This window comes from Seriola dumerili, unplaced genomic scaffold, assembly GCF_002260705.1.
Source record: "Seriola dumerili isolate Sdu_G_001 unplaced genomic scaffold, Sdu_1.0 BDQW01000044.1, whole genome shotgun sequence".
NCBI lineage: Eukaryota > Metazoa > Chordata > Actinopteri > Carangiformes > Carangidae > Seriola > Seriola dumerili.
Window position 1 is genome coordinate 3,196,993 of NW_019174299.1, and position 18,932 is coordinate 3,215,924.

Below are 18,932 nucleotides of genomic sequence, written 5' to 3' on the forward strand. Positions count from 1 at the left end.
GAGCAAAGGGCCAGGGTGACTTATATTCAGACATAAATATACAGAGTTTGTTAAGTTTATTTTCAGTGTATTCCACAATGGGTGGGGGGGGGTTTATGCATATATGTTGCTTCACTATAGTATTCTGTTATGAATTAATTCATTATCCTTGTTCTTCAAGATGACTCCTAACTGGACAGATTTAAAACTATATTTATGGATTTGCAGCTCAGCCAACCATGCAAGGAGTTTTTGACCATGTCACAATATAGTTGCTCTGTTGTGTCTACATTTATGTGGGTCCACCGTGGTGAAACTATAATGGTGCGGTGCTTTAAATGTTGCTGCTGCAAGGAACTGTGGGGCGGCCTTATCTCCTTTCCTTTTGTAAAGAATGTACCGGTGTATCCTTTGCTAAAGGAGGTAGGAGAGGAAGCATTGCAGCTCCTTTCCTCAGCATTTAGTATGACTGGCTTTCATCATGGCTGCCACTAAGATACATCTGCGTCATTTCACGCCGTTAGGAACCCTCCTAACCTTTCATTTGCGACCACTGTATGGGCGCGCTTGCACATTTCACTTCCTGTGACTCTGCACACGAGCGCAGTGCACCATGAACGCACCGCCAAAAGCCTGCACCTAGCCACCGCATGCACTTTTAATGCTACAGCAGTAGGAGCTCAGACAGCATATAGTGATGGGAAAAGAACATGATGGCAGCAAAACGGGTTGACATTTCTTGGACCCACTTCAGATATAATGCCACCGAGAGAAAAAGTGAGTGTGTGGTATTGTCGAGAGAGAAGCCCTGCAGCTGCGAAATCTCTGGGAACAAAACCACAAACCTGAAGAGACACCTGACAAGAAACTGAGTTAACGTTAATGTTGAGATGTTAAATGAGGTTCTGTTACTTTTAAAGCCAGATAATGAAGGTAGTGGTTTAACATTATGTGTTAGCATGTGACAACAGGGCTTGCAGATAGCCCAGTCAGCGAAAACCGAACATTATAATTGAAGGATTTATAACAATCTTGTGCAGGTTTTTTTTTTTTTCTTCCTGGATACTCAGGGTGTTCTCAAACTAAAAGTTAAGATCATAACAACCACCAACTCATATTGCAAGAGCTGGATTGCATTGGATTTGATAATGTTGCATCTTTCCAGACTTCATTGTTTTCTTCTTTTCATGTGTGGTTGTTTCATGTGTGGATTGTTAAAATTAATAACGTCAGAGGAGACAACCTTGCTGCAACCAGCATTCTTAATCATACAACCTGTTATTTTATTTTAATTTTCTTTTAGTCTAAAATCAGTTGGATGAAGTCTTATTTGAAAGCCGTTTTCTGAAGTTTGAAATGTTTAAAATGCTCATTCTTGGACTTGGACTAAAACTGAACAAAAATGTTCACGTTTTTTTTCAGCTAATCTTCTGATGACTAAAATGAACTAAAAACCTAAAATGTCAAGTGTTTTTGCTGAATAACACTAGATCAAAATCTTTATGGTTTTCTTTGATGAAGACTAAAAGCCGCATAAAAGTAAAAAGGAAGAGTTTGACCAAATATGACTAAAAATAACACAGACTTTTGATTTCAGGACTAAAACTAAATCTAAAAACAGCTGACATAATTAACACTACATCTTATGACTTCTTATGAAATGTATGGAATATCAAAGGACTACAATCAAATCATTTTTCACCTTGCTGGACAATCATATTGTATTCCCCACCACTTAGCATGCAGCAGGCGTCTGATTCACTGTTGTGAATTTTGTAACAGGAGTGCATACAAAGCAAACCAGTCAAATACATTCACAATTTGAGAAAAAGTCATAAACACACCTACATTTTTCCCACATTTGTGCCTCTGTAAATTTGTTTCAGTATCACTACAGACTGATTGTAACAACAGGAACCGTTTTGTTTTGGGTTTGTAATTTTCAGGCTGTGGACAAAAGATGATATGATTGTTAATAATAAAAATACATAAAACTGTCATTTTGAAACAGTATAATTTTACCCTTTTTGCTACAATAGGTACAAAACAAAAAAAAGAAGATTCCAATTAAATTTGGTAGAAAGAGCAAATTGCCAAGAAACAAATGAAGTTAAATTAGGATCCAGCAATTTATCACGTTTTATAAAGGACATTTTTGAACATTTCCTCAGTTCATTTCTGGATCCAGATCAGAGTGACAAATTTAAAATTACTATGCAGCCTTGGTAGAGGTGTGTGCTCTCTAGTGATGGCGTACCAGTACTGCGAACTTCCTGCCTATAGGGTCATCATCAGTCACTTTTGATCACGCACCTTTATTAATAATCAATTTTAGCTGCTAAAGTGTCCGATTACAAGATGAAGACGCTCTGAAAGTCCGATTTAATTGGGAATTCTTCTAAACACCTGCACTAGACTGCATTATAACGGATTACAAGAAGATTATACACTCATCAATATTTCCTTAAAATCAAACCGTCACCAGATGAACTTGAGAACAAACTGGTTTAACTCCTGTTGTAACATATATAACATATTAATAATGTAGTAAATGCACTTTTGATGTCTTCTAATGCCTCGTTACCACTTGAGCTAATGTGTCATTTTGTACTCCTCAGCTGAATGTGCAGAAGGTCAATTGAGCTTATGATTGTATGATAAACTATTAATTAGACAAAAACTCCTCCTCATTTCCTCCTTGTTTACTTATTAAGCTTCTTAATGTGATCTCATGACAGGACGTGCAGCCTCAGATGCCACTGCGCTTACATTTTCGCGTGTGATTTTGCCACAACAGAGCGTTCAGTTTGGTTACTGGAGCAATATTAGACAATAAGCACTTATTTTTAGAAAAACAGCACAACAGCCTGATGAGGTTTCTTAAACCGGAGCATTCAGTGCACTGTTCCACATTTTAATCACCACTCATCCTTGTCAAATAGGATATACTGCAGCCCCCTCTGCACTGTATCTCCTACCTCGCCCTCCCACTCAAAATGTCCAAAGACGCGCCGTTGTTCTCATTAGGATGCAGGATGCGGAGAGAAGCCCTGATCTATTCAGAACGGCTCCTACAGGAGCGGGGACCTCCTCCTCTTCAGAGGGGGCCAAGAGCTGCAGATTAAAAGTCACTGTGTTCATCACCCTGCTAAAGCACTCCCATTAACAGACATTACATTACCTACCCCACACGTTCAAATTCCTGACTGGGGGCTTCGTACCACTTGTCATTACATGCTGGGATAAAAGTCTTTTTTAATGTTAACATTTTCACATTCACTACGCCAGCTCTCAACTTCAAATAAAATCCAGTTATTACTGTCCGTGCTGTGGTCCTGCCTGGTCGGGACGCCGATTTCGTGAACAATTAATCCGTATTTAAGGTTGTTAAGTGTGTTGATACACTCAATTCCAGTGCGCTGAGAAGAAGAAGCCAAAGCCAGCAGCTAATCAAAATGTCTCTCAGCCATTTACAGAGCAATGTAAACTGCACTATTTTTTTTTTTTTTTTTTTGGGTTGCTCTAAAACCTTTTCCCAGTGTTTCTGAGCTGAGCGTTTGTTGCTCGCAGCTGTTTTGGAGAGAGGAGGACTTGGTTCAGCATTTCTGTGTTTCACGCTGCCCTCGCTTTCCTTTTCCTTTTCTTTTTTTTTTTGGCACAGGAGAAACCATGTGAGGGTGTATGTGATTTCTTTCAGGAGGTCAAACTGTGGCGTGTCAACTCTGACTCCATGTGACTGTCTGTGAGTGTGTTTAGTGACATTTCTGTGATGGGGTCAGTCTATGCTGCGTTCAGTGAAAAAAAAAAAGGTTAGTGTAACACGTCTGAGAGTGAAAGCTACAAGACTGTTTTAAGTCTGTGTATGAGCGGATGTGGGGTTTTAAAACTTGTTCCCTTACACTTTCACCTCCTCCAGGATTACAGTCAGGGTCAAAGATCAAGGTGGTCATAGATTAAAAAAGAATGTCATCAAGAGCCATTTTCTAAAATAATGCATTGATTTTCCATGTTTGCCCTCCTGGTAAGCCATTTTTCATTTGGATAAAACTGGAGATGAGTGGATTTTTTTTTTCTGTTCACTTACACATCTTGAACTATTGATGCATCAAAGTGATTGTCCTACAATCACTTATCATAAGTGTCGGCTGTCCAATTCACACCACGCTTTTAACAAAATATACATTTGCTTCTATTGGGTTGGGGTTTTCTGACAAAATGCTGTTGCCTGTGAATGCAGCGCTGTTACTTTCACGTCTCGCATTTCAGAGCATTTCATAAGCACATGAACGCAGCTTCAAGTCAGCCGTACACACTTAAGAGTCATAACTTACATTAAAAAAAACAATAAGGCGACTTTCGTGAACATGAAACAATGTGGATTAACTGCAGTAGATGGTACATCACATCTAAACTAAAGCGTGCAGATTGTTTTGCAGTAACACAAAGAATATGTGGTTTGGCATTTACAGCAAGTGCATAATAGTCTCATGCAAAACATGTGCCTGAGACTTATCGTCTGTGCATTGCTTCATTTCATATCCATCATTTCAGACTGCAGTTACATTTTTGAGACTCTGTGGAGCAGCATGTGCTGTAAGTGCCATCCTCTGCATTCCTGTTCATTTATTTGTGTATAACGCACTCTACCACTTGCACTTCTGAGGGGATTTATAGTTTGCACTATTTAGGGTGGTGCAGAGCCAAAGAGTGTGCACTCTTATTATTAAGTATAAATCTAACCGTTGGAGGCTGGTGTGCTGCACATCCAGAGAGCAGGCAAAGCTCCCTGATTCTGTTAATTGGAAGTGGGGAGGGGGGCACTCAGTTTCAACAAGGATTCACTTTGGAGTTAGCAGGTGTAGTTTTTTTTTTTTTTTAAGCCTCAGCCATCATGCACACACTCCACACAACTGCTCCACCTGAGCACCTTTAAAGTGCTAACACATATGTTTCTAATTAGAATAAGTAATGGCATTACAAGTATTCCTTTGCTCGTCAAGGTCAAGGTCATCAATACAGCATTGTACAAATGGAGCTGGTGCCTCCCCTCATGCTACATATGCTGAAAAATAATGAGAATAAAAGCAAGAAATGTTGACAATACAGCTACAATTGAAAATACGAATCGTTAAGAAACCAGTTGATAAAGAACTAACTATTCTGTTAATATAAGTAAAGGGGGACACTATATAATATATATAAATATATATATATATATATATATAGTATAATATAATGGCCTGTTGGATGTTTAGTGTAAAAAAAAAAAAAAAAAAAAAAGGTAATGCAAAACAATGCACTGTAACAACTCAGAAACGTTACTCGACCACAGTGTCGTAATGCTGTACGTTGAATGGACAAGTTAATATAACAGCAAATAACATTGAAAAAGTGGCTGTGCAACAACAGTGGGACTCTGCAGTGCACAGCAACAGATTTTACAGTGTAGCAGGGCTCAGAGCTTAATTAGGATTTCAGAGGTGGAAAAAGGCAAATAAACATTGACACAGCGAGGTGCAACATGTGGAGCATGCGGAGCAGAGGTGGAGACGCTTTAATTATGTGTCCATCTGTCTGTGCACCTTCAGCTCCACAACTGTACACGAGACCTTACAGTTTTTAGTATAAAAGGTTGGATAAAAAAGTATTTTTCTTTTTTTTTTTTTTTTTTTTTAAAAAAAAAAAAATGCATGGGCGATAAGCAGCACGCCCCCTCGCCCCCCCCGCCCCGCCCCCCTTCCATCCATTCAGGCCTCGCCCCAGCGTCCTCTATGAGTGACACACTGACTAATACACAGACAGATAAACACTCACACTGACAAACACGATAAGCCTTTGCCCACGAAACACTGACACGGACTGACTGATGGACGTCTCCATGGAGACCAGTCACCAAGACTGACACAATGTCTCTCGCAGCCGAGCGCCTTGCCAACCAAATCAGAGAGGTGAGCGAGAGGAAAGAGGAGGAGAGGGGGAGAGAGAGGGAGAGATAAAGAGTGGAAACACACTGTGCAGCACCGGAGTGATTACAATGCAGCGCTGAAATATTCCAGCGTGTGTGTGGATGCGGCGCAGATCTGGTCTAACGGGCCACGTGATCCGTCCTCCTTGCCCTCCGATCTGCTCCTCTCACACCTCAGTCTCACCCCATCACTCACGCCTCTCCATCACTTTTTCTCCTTTACACTCCTCTCCTCTTACAACCCTCCTTTCTCCTCTGCGCCCCCCCCCTTCCCTACACCTAAGGCATGTTTATTTCCACACCTCACCTCCTCTGCTGATTTCTCCACCCTTCTCCTCTCTGCGGGTTCTTCTCTCCACCCCTCTCTCTCTCTTTCCCTCTCTCCCACGCTGTGCGAAATGGAAGCTCTCACAGAGACCTGAGGTTGCCATAGTAACCTGCCATAGTAACCACTCACCATCTTGCGTGTCTCCGTCATGTTGGCGGGGGCTCGGGGCGTCCGCGGCCCTGCTCTGCAGCTCCCAAAGCGGGGCGTCACTTCAGTAAACCCTGCAGTGTGATGGAAAAGTGTTTTTTGCCTCACTGGACTTCCACACGAGCACATTTCTGAGGAGGGCAGTAAACTGATAATTGACTGATAACAATAGTTATCTGCAGGCCAGTTTGCTATATTATTAGACATAGGTCACCAGAGGCACACAGCTAAGAGGAAAATTGGCTCTGAATTCTCCTGATAGGCTGTTATGGCCTCCAACTTTCTCCATTTTAATAAAATGACCAAATTAGGACTCACTTGGGCTTTAGCTACGTCAGACAGTACACCTTACATGGCCATACCAATTAACAGCCAATATTTCAATAGTCCACACAGTGAAATCTGAGCCTGAACCCCTCACCACTGCACCACCCAATCCAAAAGCTACCACAAGAGAAAAGTGCAAGAGGGGCAATATATATAAATAAACTAGTACAACTGAGTCAACACTCTACATACACATGGCAGAGAGTCCAGGGAGTTGGAAAACAAATAGTGAAGGTGTGTTCGGGTTCACGTGAGAGTAACCGTCCTAACCATGCGGCCCAATCTGTGATTTATCACAGCGATGGCGCGTAGCTTCACTAACTACCTCCTCTGTGGCTCTCAGCAGCGGGGCCCTCCAGGGACCACTGCTGGCATGTCTCACCGCTTCTCCTCTGGAGCCAGCCATCCACCCACCCCCCCTTGAAAGTACGACAACCTCCAACCAGATCCAAAAAATTTGACGTTTGATTACGTGTCATCTTGTGCGACAGCACGCCCACGCTTCTCTCCAGGCATCTCATCGTGATCTCTCCGAGCGCCGTGGAAACCAAACCTGTCTGTGTCAGGCTTGAATCACAAGGAGAGAAGAAAACAACAACAAGGAGAGGGAGGAGGAGAAAAAAAAACTGTTAAGCATCACACTTTGGTCATCAGGGTTATAATTTCATGTTTACTGCTCTCATGCACTATCTGTTTCTTGCCATCTACATCATCAATATTTATACAGTCATCATCATCAGCATCAGTATGCCACTACTGTTGTGCCTCCAGCCAGCGCAGCCAGTCACTGAGGCAGACAGAGGAAAGGCCCCAGCCTGACTCTGCAATGCTGTATTGAGCTCTTATGCCGTCACTGACCCGAAACAAACTCCCTCAAGACTCTGTGCCTGGATGCAGCCAAGCCGACAGTGGCCGCAAAGCATGGTGGTCACTGAGGCCTGACCGCCTTCATTACCCAATCACATTTACTAATACTTAATCTAACCAGGAGAAGATAATATCTCTTCCCTTTGCCAAACTCAATATCAGACACACAGGGCTGACCGCTCTCTCTCTCTCTTTCTCTCTCTCTCTCTGGCCAGCTCATTTCAAACAGGATGAACCCAACTGCGTCCTGACTCTTTCAGTCTGTGGAGTCACTGCGTCGACACGCGAGCTAGCAGCCACTCTTCACCGTCTTTACTAACACATGATCAGATATTTGGCCGAGCGCCGCCCGACAGATCTCCCACGGCACATTCGCGAACTCACGAGGAGGGAAGGGAATCGCCTCTGTCCACTTTTTCAGGCATCCCTCTCCACTTTAGGTCATGATGAGAATATATTCCTCAGGGGAAATCTCACCATTTCTAATTATGTCAATTCAATGGATTATAGCATTCATTTTGTGTCATTAGCCATCGTCATTCTTCCAACTATTATTCAATAATTAATGCCCGGACAGTCATCATGATTCCCGAAGGGCCAACACCCAGGCCTGGACGGGAGACTCAATCAAACCAATCACGGCTAATTATATCCACCCCGCCATCATAGGCAGCTTAGCATTTCTGCTGCGGATGGGTCAGTGCTCATGCACTCCCGTCCCCCTGGTTACTAAGATTCAAATTGTGCCATATCATGCGCAAAAACAGAATCTCAGATCTCCGTCTCCGGGGTTCAGCCATGGAGCGATGCACGTGGTCGGCCGGCAGCGACATGTGTGATATGATCCCAGTGTCTCAGATGGGGTGGGTGGGGGTGGGGGTGGGGTTGGGGGCTCTTCGGGCTGCATTATTAAGGGACAGCCGGAGGTTGTTCCCACAATTTTCAGCCTCTCATGGCTGATCAGCGACTCTCTCCTCACCCTTCAACCTGTGTACATCAGCAAGTCGTGCAGCCATCAATCAATGACACCCTCGCCCTATGAAGAGATCAGCGACCAGCTTGCCCTGATTAGAGCAGTTTTAGTGTCATCTATAATCTCTGTCTCCCTCTTGCTCGCCACCGTACGCGCAGAAATGAGTGCGTGCGCATAAGCACAGGCGCACGCACAAACGCACACTCAACACAGACACCAAATTTAGGGCAACAGTTACACTCTTTGCATTCTAATGTAGCAGCAGAGACGTCCCTCGGAATTAATGCAGTCCTTTGTCCTTTTAGGTACAGTAGAGGGACGAGGAAAGGCAAACCACACTAACCAGATTGAAAGCATCCTGGCTTCGTTGAGAGAAAGATGCACAGATCGTTGACATTGGGCGATGGTTTTGGGGGCGGTCATTTATATGCTGGGCTCCTCTCGTGCCCTTTCCCACCTCATGTGTTTGTTTTGAGAGGATTTGCCGTGGCTTCTCCACATCTCCTCTGGAAATAATTTGCAATGGCTCCACAATTCCGACAGCGGCGGAGCGGTAGGGGGCTGAGCATTATCTCAAAGTCACACCTTCCCTCTAGGCCAGGTGTGCAGGTGTAATTTACCATGTCCCTGTTAACCTGCTTGCTTGTTTTCATCAAGCTCATCGGCCATGCATAAGTGGTGTGCCTCGGAAATTAAAGCGCAGCCTGGCCTGATTCCTCAAATGACTGAGATCACTCAGCCGGGGCTTAATTTGCGACACGGGAAGGATTCAGCGCTCGGTTTTGTGGGACACGTGCACCTTTGTGTTAAAATTAACGGTTGACAGTTAAAATTAGTAAGATGGCCGCTGAAGTCATCAGGCTGGTGGAAAAGTTCAGGATAGGCTTTCATTTGATTTTTTCTTCCACAGCTGCTGAGGAATAAAAAGTGGTTGCTGAAAGGATGTTCGATGGTTGCACATGTTAGAGCTTACATGTCTTTCCTCTTGTCCACCACAATGAAGCCACCAGCAGAACTGCATTAATATGAAGTCTGAAAAAACTAAACATTCCACCCGCCTCCCATTAACTAATCCATGTTAACTTTTCCAGTTGTTCAATTCTAATTACATGCATATTGGGTCAAGAGGTGTTGTGACTTTGCACCTTCAGGACTTTACAGGACATTCGACCTAAGTTGTGCAATAGATTCCCTCTGCTTGCAGGCCTTTACTAATTCAGTGCAGTGTGCTCCGCCACCAAACTCCCGAGAATGAAGCTTGTAAGAGTTCACATCCATCCGTCCATAAAACCACATCACAGATGCTAAATAAACCACTTCTTCTCGTTTGCCTTAAGAGTCGCCGCCTTCACGTAAATGGCTGGCTTTTAGTAACCTGGCCCACTTTGAATTCATTTCGGCTTAGGTAAGGCTTTGGTTTTAGGTGGGGGCGGGGTAGAGGGTAGGGGCAGCGACAAAGTTCAGGACGAACAAATCCCACTGACATTTTGGCCTCGCTTTTGCAGCAGTGACACGTCTTGATATTTTGAAGCGCTGCCCTGAGCTGGAGGACCTTGCCTTTAAATGTGATATCATGTGACAAGCCTCTCATGGAGCCGGGGCCTCGCAGCGACTGGTGCTGTTGCACACAGCTCATGATCAGCTGGGGAAGAAAAGAAGCCTCACTTCCTGACTATTGAACATAAAGGCCACAATATGAGTGGATAAAATACATAGGCCTACTTTACAGGCAACATAAAAGCTTACCATCCTCTTAAACTTTTACGTCTGTAGGCCTATTTTGGATCTAATGGAAAAGAATCTGCCGTTGAAGCAAATGGCTCATAAATGGTATGTGTCATGGTCTTTCATTTGACAGCTGAGCTACGATGGTGGAGAAGTTTACAGGTACTGTAACAAGCATTAAATCTAATATGGGTGCATGAATAAAAATCACAGGACGTAAAATGCAAGCAGCAGAACAGGAGTGTTTAATCGGCCTGAGGGGGATAAAAAAAAAAGAAAATCAAAAATGACACCATCCAGTAATATGTCGAACAAAAATGCCTTAAAGCTCTGCTCCAGAATTTCCTTTAAATCCTACCTCAGATGCAAATCTGCAAAAAACTTGCAGAGTTGGAGGGGGCTCTCAGTGCCCCCCCCCCATTCCTCCTTGTTAGAGCACATATACACAGCTCAACACTCACCCCCCTCCACCCCACCCCTCTCTTGTCTTGTCTAATCCTGCCCCAGTGCCCCACTTCACCTTCCAACACCCCATTAATAACTTATTCTCTCTATCATAAAACTCAGGAGATCATCCAGCTGGTCCACAGCACGCGCGCACGCACACACACACACACACACACACACACACACACACACACACACACACACTGGCAGCAATCTCCTCCCGCCAGTCCCAGCCCGTTCGGATTTCTCTGAAACACTGCACATTAGCATTTAAATCCTCTCATAACCGTATCATTGTGTTGCAGATAGAGGCAGTAGATCTTCATTCATCAGTCCTAATCTATCTGCTCCTTGTTCTCAGCCGGAGGGGCCCCAGGCTCTGACTCAGAGCTTAACCCACCGCGCATAAGCCGCAAGGTGCCTGCGCATTTTTTTCCTCCAAATCTGGGGTCATCGGCAGGGGCCAGCGAGGGTGACCGAAGCCCAACACGCAAATTAACACTGTAAACTGCCCCGATTAGGAAGGTTTAATTGAGTATATGTGAGTGAAAGCTGCGCGTTAACCGGATCAAACATTAAGCCCTGTCAACAGCTTGTGCTACAGAGGAAGCTCCTCTTATCGCCAAGGTTAGATTAACTTGTATTGACAAACACATGAAAGAAAAACACACAACAAGACCAAACACAAGCTGGGGATGTGAGAAAAGTTTCAGTTCTCGATGTGGATAAAAGCAGACGCTGGAAATGTATTCATTTCCCCATTTTTCTCTCTCACACGCGCCTGTCTCGTCATACATGTAGATCCCGGGTATGAGCCACCGTTTAGAGCCAAGCAGCCAGTGAGGAGGCCTGATACCGGATCACACTTGCACCAGGACACTTCACACATCATATCAGGTCAATGAATAAGGATTTCCATCCCGGCGCATTAGTAGTTTGTTGCGCGCAGAGCAAATGCACAAACTGTCTGGACACACACACACACACGCGCGCGCGCACACACACACACACACACACACACACACACACACACACGCCGACACATACATACACACACAAGCAGACAAACAACACAATCAGAGCGCATGAATCTATCTGCATCCAGACTGTGTGAATGTCATCGGGACTCACCTCTTTATTCTGTGATGCTGCGATCAAGTCCTGAAACACATCTCGCTCCACACGGTACTCCGAGAGCTCTCACCTTCCCTCAAATAACAGCGTATTCCACTGCAGAGCCGCCGCCGACGCTGTCTTCTCCTCCTCTCTCTCTCTCTCTCTCTCTCCCTCTCTCTCTCTCTACTGTCTCCCTCACTGTTTCTCCCCTCTCTCTCTCTCTCTCTCTCTCTCTCTGATTGATTCACCCTTTCCAAGTACCGCGCTGCCACCGCTGGTAATGAGAACTGTCTCAGAAATCTTCAGGTGGATGGAACCACTGGTCGACGGCGAGGGGATGTTGGGCTACACATGCTGCTGCCGCTGGGACACTGAATATAACATTTACTTGCTCATTATTTATTCTCTTATTATTTTTAAGCAAAAAATAAAAAACCACAGTGCCTACTGTTGCTATCTGCAGACAAATCACCCTGCACACAAGACCCAGACAGCCCATGGCAAAGGTTTAAATATTAATAAAAAATGAGATGACATAATATTCATATAATCATAATAAAGTATCTAATGTAATAGTAATAATAATCATCAGGATTGCTATTATTATGATTAGTTATATGGACCAACTCGACTGTTGCATTTCAGCACTAAACTGCACATTTTGTCACACGCTCTCTCTATTCTTTATTATTATTATTAGTATCTTTTCTTTTTTGCATGTCAGTGTGCAGACGCTCACACACGTGTCCATATGGTCATATAATCTCTATAATATGATGATGGTGGTGTTTACAGCTTGTTACAAGGAACATTTGCTGCTTGGCCGGTTCCCTTGGCAACGCTCAAGCGCACACACAGTGCCGAGCCCCACCTGTACAGCAGCACTGCCTCATTGGATCTGAGTGCTGCCTGCCATTGCAGCTCCCATCATACATGCGGAACATACAGTATGTACACAAGGTGTGTATTGATTGACATGCCGAGATGGGGGAGAGGAGAGGGTGAGTGTTTAGCAAAGACTCCCCAGGGATACGTGTGTGTGTGGTGTGTATGAAGGGAAGGGATAGGGGGTGGGGGGGGTGGGGGGGTTTGCATAATTAAAGGGGGAGTGAGGTGAGGTTTAAGGTCAGGTTAAGGTTACAGGTCTGGTCAGCTGTCAATCACCTCAGCAGGATATTAACATGAGGACGTGTGTGAGAGAGTGGGTGGGTGGCTGAGTGTGTCTGTCCATCAGATAGCAGAGGGTAAGAGGGAGGGAGGTGGAGAGTGATGGGTGAGTGTTGAGGGTGGGGTGGGGGGTGTGTTCAGACGGGTGATTAGTGCTGGATTGATAATGTTCTATATCGAGACTCGGAGGATCACTCTTTCTCACATCCTTGCAGCACCTCAACGCCAGCTCTCCATCACAGGCACGTGTTCTCACACACACTCCACACACACGTGTCATCCTTCCAGCACTGCTCTGTTACACACACACACACACACACACACACACAAATTTAGATGTGGAACAAGGTAATGACTGACCCCTACATATTTAGTCTGGATGCAGCAACAGGGTGGGCAACCTGTTTCTCTTATTAAACACTGCACACTCCGCATGGCCTTGGCCGCCCTTTTCCACTTTATGCACAATATGTTCTCGCTCACTTGACCCCCCACCCCACCCCACCCCCACGCACCCACCCCCACAGCCCCATGCTCTGCAGTGAGGGTCTAGCGGTGTCCACAGCCTGTCCCAGTCCTCTGTAATTCCAACAGCAACGGCTCTCGCTCAGTGCTTTTGCACTGCGTCGCTCCTTCCTCTCTCTCTCTCTCTCTCTCTCTCTACTCTCCCCTCCCCTCCCCTGCTGCCTTCCTGCCTCCCTCCCTCCCTCTCTCTATTAAATTTCCAGTCACACAACAGTGCAGTGGATATCCCTCCCTCTCTCTAACTCTCTCTCACACACACACACACACACACACACACACACACTCTCCACCACCACATCCCTCCTTCCTTCTCCCTCCCTCCCTCCCTCCCTCTCTCACACATACATACCTCAGTAGTCTGTGGAGGTGTTGTCCTGGATCTCTCCCTATCGCTCGCTCTTGATATTGACTGTTCTCTCCCTCCTTTACTTTGAACCTCTCAATCTTGCTCACTCTTGATACAAGGCTGCTCTCTTTTCACCTCTAGTTGCCCCCCCCCACCCCCACCCCCCCTCGCCTCATTATTTAAAAGAGCGCCCTCACATTTCCTCCTTTTCCTCCCCAACCCTCTCTGTTTGTATCTCTGTGCTGCAGTGTCTGCTCAGGCTATATGGTGTGGAGTATAACCTCCCCTCCCTCTCCTCCTCTCTCCAGTGGGTGTGCAGGGCTCGCTCCATCAGGCCAGCCTTTAACTGACTGATTGAGTGGACACCACAGGCCGATAAATGAATAAAGATGGGAGGCACTGCGAGGATTAATGTGCCTCATATGAAGACAGAAAGCTTGCCATCTAGTATTTCTGCCTCTGCCCTGTGGATGAAGCTGCTCTCTCCTCCTGTGCTCTGCCTTGTGTTGCGGTGTGCTATGCTGTGCTGGCATATTGGTTGAGAGACGCGCAGGCACTCTCTTTGCCCTGGGTTATGTTCAGGTCCCGGGGCCTCGGCGGCAGCAGCTGCCCCGGGGTGAAACCTCTGCCATTGCCGTGCTGTGCTGGAACGGCGTGGCGAGAGGAAGTGGGGCAGATACGCCGGTGGGGTTGAAAACAGGCCGCCTGTCTTTCTCCTCCTGTCATTTCTGCTTCAACCCCCTCCTCCCTCACATGCTATCTCAAGACTGAACTCTCCACAGCCTCCGAGGCCCAAACTGAGCCCTGATCCGTATCTGATGGTGAAACAGCACGCCACCGGCTGCAGAGATTCCAACCTGTGTGATACCAAATTGAACATTCAGGCTGTCGTGACTAGCAAGCAAGGGTTGAACGCTCTGACGCTCATACTTGTGTACACCCCGAAATACTGTTTTCACCCACAGAGAAAGAAGCTCTTTTAAAACACAGAGTTAACCAAGCTTGTATCTCCACCACTAAAGCCAATACTCTTCCCTTATCAGAAACAGCCCTATCTGGCAACCGCATCCATTAGGGCCGATAGTGCCATTGATCTTCCCACACCCAGGCCAAGCGGACCTCAACCACCAGGCCCTGAAAACAAATCCAATTTTAGGTGTTATATGCTCCTCCTACCCCTACCCCCACCCTCCTCCTCCTCATCCATCTCTTCACTCCCTCCTCACTCCTCGCTCCTCTCCTCCTCCTCCTCCTCCTCCTCCCCCTCCTCCCCCTCCTCTCTGCATGTGCAGGCTAAACTCTTCCACCACCACCACGGCCATCACAACACATTCACTCTCGCTGTGGCGAGGCTTAATAATAAGACCGTCTCTCCTGCTCTTCTGTTGCTCGCTCCTGTCATCGCCTCCTCCGGCAGGCCGTAAAACAAACTCTGCCCCCAGGCCTATAAACCCCATTATGCTGAGCAGCACTCCTGCCACCAGGCTGTATAATCTTCATCTCTAGCCTATAGCCTCCCCCAACTGGCCCTTAAACTGGTCCGCTGCCTTTCCTCATGGTGACAACAGGGACAACCAAAATGCCACACATCCGGCACGTAGCGGGAGCATTTTAATCTCAGGCTGCTGTTGCTCTGACCCAAACCACTTTGCAGTAAAGAGCAGTCCAACAGCTGAGGCTTTGGTCATATGTAAAGATGTGGTCATGGATATAATAAGTAAGGTTAAGTGCACTTAATGTGTTTAATTCCATTATTTTAATGGAAACGATATAAATCTATATGAGGCATGTTAAGGGTAATGTCCATACTCGTGCTTTATATTGAGATGTTCAGTGCATTTAGTTTAGTTTGTGATTTCCGCCTTTGTCCTAATTTTGGATTTTATTTGAATACTTTTAATACTTTAGAATAAGTATTGGAAAGTAATGAAACTATTGGTTTTGGCAGTGACATTCCACATCCCACATCCCTCCAATGGGACCAATTTTGTCTCGGGATGCCCAACCAGCTCCCAGGATCACGGGGACACGCAAACCTCTCCACCATGTTTCTCAGAGGAGCATGGATAGGGTGAGGGGATCAGACGTCCAGAGGAAGCTCGGAGTAGAACACGGGGTAGACGCAGAACACACTAGACAGATTACATATCTCATCAGGCCTGGGAACGCCTTGGGGTCCCACGGGAGTCGAAAGCGTTGCTGTTTTACGGCCTAGAATGTCTGGACTACCTTGCTTAACCTGTTGTAACTGACCTGACTCTGAGAGAGAACTAATGGCTGTCAATTTATTTTTATTATTTATTATTAGCTATTAGCTACTATCACACCACCAGCCACAATTTATTTCAATTAAAAGTAGGTCTATAATTTCTATTGTCTGTTTCTTTGTGGGATACTTGTGGGCAGTGTCTCTACACAGCAAATCAAGCCATTTTGTTTGCATGTCTGGAGTTTTAAGTACTTCAGGAGGTCATTTGTCCACTGTCAACTTTCTACATACTCAATACGTAGTTGGAAATATTGTGTGTATGGAACCCTGGGCTTTATTTCTCAGAACATCTTTCACAAGAACCTGCCAGAGCTTGTTAGAGTCAGCTGTGGGGTGCAGGTGTACGACGAGCGTTGCTGCATTGCATTTTGGTCTACAGAGACGAAAACATCAGTCTCTGGAGGTGTAATTGGTCACCATAGGAAATTTAGTCATACATTTGGCAAAAAAAAAATTCAACATTACTGTGCAGATCCAGACAGAATAAGCTTTAGTAGGAAAAACGACTTTTTTTTTTATTGATGAACTTCTCACATTCCACGATCCTAATTGGGGTTTGCCAATCAAACGTTGGCAATGAGGATCAGAACAGTAGTTTATTCTCATCTCATGATCCACACTGATGAATGCCGTTTGCAGTCTATTTGTCCTGACATATTTGATGCACTTGACATCAGGATTTTCCTCAAGAAGATGAAGTGAACTCATGAGGAAATGATCTCTTATAATGAGAAATCCATAGTGTCTGAGTGTGAGTGGATTTGGGGGAAAGTTCGAAAAAAATGCAGTGTTGTCCTGAAGTTACCTCAAACTGAGTTTTTGATATAGGTTTGTGTGTGTGTGTGTGTTTTCTCTCAGGAAGAAGCGAATGTTTTTTTCTGCTGTCAAACAGTAAGGTTCTCCTCAGAGGAAAAGCAGCACTTGCAGCTCAACAGGATTTGAGTGAACTGTTACCATAACAAGAATGATTTTCTTGTAAATCTGTTTTTTTTTTTTTTTTTTATAATTTGAAAATAAAAATCTCATATTTGTGAGGGAACATAATCTTTGGAAAGCCTGCCACCCATAGAGAACATGTCATGGCTCTCTCTGGGTGCACAAAGCCCAAATGGCTTTGATGGCTCGTATCAGCAACCCCACTTCCCCGTATTCCCACAGTACCTCATGACACCCCGGGGGGCATGATCTCCAAATCCACAAAGCACATGTAGACAGCTCCCTTCACAATGTAGGCGTTGAACATAGTCCACTCAGTTTCAGTTTTCTACAGCCCCCCCCCCCCTCAAGAATGATGGAAACATTTCTCTGGAAGTGGGAGCTCATCTTGACAGGGACTTGGGCGTGTCCAGTTCACCCTCACTAAACATTAAGGTTTACCGGGTCTGTCCGACAGACCTGATACTACTTCAGGCATTTGCAAACTGCCACCCTGTGCCGAAGCACAAACAACAGTCAGAGCCTTCCTCTCAATGACAGATGCAGCCTTCTCATTATCTGGGGAAAACTGGAACACCACGGCCTCAGTCAAAGGCTGAATACTAGTATTTCCAAACTTGCCTGGCGCCAGCACCTCCTTGTCTCCTAGAACATGTTCGATTGTCCTGTTGGAGTTGGGAGTCAATTGCTGCCTAAAGTGAAGGGATTTGACTGTCACAGGTTTTGTTTCAAAAGTGATGATCTCCAGATTACAGACCCACTCTGATATGGGAAATGTGGATCTACCAGTGGCTGGAGGAGATGGCCAGGTAGAAGTACATGTACTATCATGCTTATGTGTTTTTGTCATATTGTTGGCATATTGTTTTACCTGCTGTAATTTTATCTTTTTTACAAATTTGTTTTAACTTACTGTTTGTATTTTTTATTGTGTGTCGGACTTTCTAAATGACTGATTTTTAATCCTGTTTTGTTTTTGCATCAGCTGCTTTGGTGCATCTACTTTTGTTATGTTGCAAATCCAAACTGAACCAAGTTACTCTTCTTTGTTTAATCAATCACACATCCATATTTCTAGAACCCGAGCTGTTGGATTTCAGCCAAAGGCCACTGCTGGTCGATAATCTGAACACTTGCAGGTTGACACGGGGGAAACTACGACTGGATGAGATATTAATGTTGAAGGACTCTGAGAGGCTAACACTAAACCTCACTTTAAAACTCATGTTTCAATTTAACATCATATTGTCTTCATTTGGACAATAACTAGTCCACTGCAACACGAACAGAACCACTGAGCTAATGCATTAATCACTGAATACTTCTTTATGACTATATGCACAAATGGGGGTCAAGTGAATTTTGTATTTTAAAAAAACTGAGGATTTCTATTAGTTTTCAGAAATTCTACCTTTCTTTTCTATGTCAGTTTAAGATTAAAATTCTCATCAGATCCTGGTTCTTTGATGGAACCACAGGTCACATTTATTATCCATTTAAGGTGTATTGTTCTTAAGTTACTGTGTAAAAGTGTATCATGGTGGGGAAATATAATGGAACTGATGGAGGCCATATACAGTGAACAGCATCAGGCTGATGAGGCTAAAGGAAAAACATAAACTAATGCTTTTCTTAAAGTAAAGCCAAATGACCATCAAAACTGGAGGCTAGCCACCATTTTATTTACCACTACTGTTCATCATACGGACCTTTTTGCTGTTAATAAAAGAGATACTGAAAAACTTATGAGCTCAGACAGGCGCTAATAGCTTGATAGTGAGATGGAGGCAGATAGATGGAGAGAGAGAGCGAGTG